The 2,851-nt window shown below is 32.0% G+C and overlaps 1 long non-coding RNA gene across 1 annotated transcript in view; it reads right to left on the reverse strand.

Moving 5' to 3' along the window:
• LOC108370190 (uncharacterized) overlaps positions 1–2,485 on the reverse strand; it is a 22,841-nt gene extending 20,356 nt beyond the window's left edge. The window contains exon 1 of the long non-coding RNA XR_001848605.1: positions 2,251–2,485. This is a non-coding gene — a long non-coding RNA (uncharacterized LOC108370190). The remainder of the gene's footprint in view (positions 1–2,250) is intronic.
• Positions 2,486–2,851: the final 366 nt, after the last annotated feature.

The raw sequence follows: 2,851 nt of genomic DNA on the forward strand, positions 1-2,851 counted from the left end.
AAATAAGAAATTGTTTCACTGTTAAGACACTTAACATGCGTTTGTGTTTGGATATAGTGCCAACAAATAGAATAGGTATTATATGTAGATATTGTCTTCCCAGATAGCGCATATTCAATTCTGCCTAAATTACAAAACATAATTTTTGCCCACTCCCAAATTTTTTCCGGCTCGAATTTGTAACATCTCTCCAAAAAATAGTATTTTTACTCGTGATTTATTTAAATAAAACATGTAAAATTTAGTTGAAAGATTTTAGCCGTTTTTAGCCGGTTTTATTTGCCAATTTAGCCGGTTTGTCCAAAAAGTTCTGGCAACACTGAGACATATACATACATACCCACGGATTCACATATGTATACATACATACATATATACCTAATTATATCAATTATGAAAAGATAATTTTTTCACTAAACAGTTTTTTAAGAACAAATTCATAATTCATTAACCAAGCAAAACGGGTCATTAACACATCGTCACCCTTATGCCAGAAGCGTGAATGTGCAAATTTACCAATTTTGAGTTATTGGGTTGATTTGATTAACCTTTGAATATTCTATGTTAAACCAAAATCCAGAATACCCTCCGTACCACCCACGGAAACCAGATATTTTACAAGAGTTAAGCCTCGTACAAAAAACTTTCCAACGTAATTTCCCAAAAAATTATAATTTTTAAGGCAGTCTCACACGATTGGTATATTTGTACCAAATAAATGGAACGACAACTTTTTATTTTTTTTTTTGACGAACTTCAATTGACAATTTTGAACAAACTGTTTATTGTGATTGGGATAAAGAAAAATACTTTTGCAAATGCCCAATCATGTGTAACTGACAAAAGGTAGTGGAGAAATAGCACTTTATTCAGCTAAGAAGCTTTCTACCTTCAAAGAAAGATCAGTAGATAGCACCCTAAATCTCTGTTTACTTTATAAGATATGTAAATTATAGAATATGCGTTTGTTGTATGGAACCCTGGAAATCAAACACACAGAGACAAACTTTAATCTGATAGAAGCAGTTTATATTTTTTGCGTGAAAAATGCTTCATTCAAAAATCTTCCAACAACAAACAGTTGTAGTGTCAAATAAGTACAAAGATTAATAGTCGTAATCGTAATGGTGATGGTAAACGTATTGGTAATGTTAATGGTAATTTTAATGGCAATGGCAATAGTAATGGCAAAGGAGAAGGTAATAGTAATAACTTTTCGGAATTTATTTGCACAGTCGTGTGTCTACATATCCTCAAAAACAAAACAAAATAGAGCTTTTATCAGCCATTCTGCTTATTTTACACAGATAAGATATTTAAGAGCAACGCCTTAATATAAAATACCAAAATAAACTCCCATGTGTGACGACCTAATAACCTACTGGCAACTTGGCAGTAAAACATATTTACCGGACAAAAATAGTAAACAAAAAATAATCAGCATTGCCAAATCGGCAAAAGTTCATAAATTGTTTGGCTTGTTGTTAAAAGCAAAAACATAAATGCAAAACTCGTTGCCGCAACTAGAGGAACAAAAATCATTGGAATTTGGTACGCCACAGCGCTCTTCTCTAAACAAAACTTCATAATTGGTCTGGCATGATTCAAAAAAATTCCCCAAAAATTCACATAAACATTGAAAACAGCAACAAATAACTTGTAAATCATAACAAACATATCAAAACATATGTACATGCATCAAATTAGGGATGAGAAATTTCGCAATTCAAAGGCTAAAAGCCAAAAGGCACAAAAAGAACACGAGAGCCAACCCGAAAATTCGATAGATTTCAATTTCAAATGCAGCAATTGACCCAAATCAATGACGATCAATGACCATAGACGATAGGTAAGCAAATTGGAGTTTTCTGAGCTGTTGCCAAGAGAGCAAAGTCAGTGAAGTGCGCGCCAAGTGGAGGAGAAAACTTTTTAGTTTTCATTGAAAAATATGAGAAAATGCAAATAACGAATGGCTAAATGCATTTAAATGAAATGTTTCTATGAATGTGTGAATATAGCGGAATGCACGTCTGACTACAGAGAGTTGACTGGAAGTGCGAATTTGCTGCCTCTATTTTTTTATTTTTATTTTTTTCGATTTTGCACAAACGGAGTAATGATTTTCGGTTCACTGAATTTTCCTTTCAGCCATTCATACAAATTTTTAGATTATTACTGTGTTTTGCAGTTTTTATTCCTCTTTTCGTTTTTATTTATGTATGTACATTGTTCAGACATTATTGCACTTACCTGCGACAATTTTTTTTTCGTATTGGCAATTTCTTAGACGTGCTGCTCGTTTTCAAATCGATTCGATGCGCTTACATAAGTGTGATAAATGCGATAACTTAGAGAAATACTCTTATTACCCCTTTTGCGTTTTCGCTGTACGAACAAGCAACTTTTGCACAAGTTGTTTGCGTTGTGTTGACTATTGGCTACAGTTCACATACACATTGCGCAAAAGTAAAAGTTGAGCATAAAACTGTAAAGAAAGAATTGAAAACTGTGAGTGTGATAAATTTGATATAGTTAATTTAGTCAATTTGTCAATAGAATAATAATGTTTTGGGGAATTACTTAATGATATATATTCAAGCACATATGCACGTAACTTAAAAAATTACAGTTTAAAGTTAGCTTATACTAATGTGGAATATTTTTACAAAAGAAAGTCAAATGGGAGGTAAAGTCCGTTTTTGCCCATTTTCAACAACGTGATAATACACTTGTGGGCAATTGCGCTGGGGTAAAAAAATGGTCGTATAAATATAAATAATAAAATTATAGTTAAAAAACTAAATACACGCTTTTACTACAACAAGAACTAAAAAGTATAAAATAATTTATA

This window comes from Rhagoletis zephyria, unplaced genomic scaffold, assembly GCF_001687245.7.
Source record: "Rhagoletis zephyria isolate East Lansing unplaced genomic scaffold, Rhagoletis_zephyria_1.1 Rzeph_scaffold_04060, whole genome shotgun sequence".
NCBI lineage: Eukaryota > Metazoa > Arthropoda > Insecta > Diptera > Tephritidae > Rhagoletis > Rhagoletis zephyria.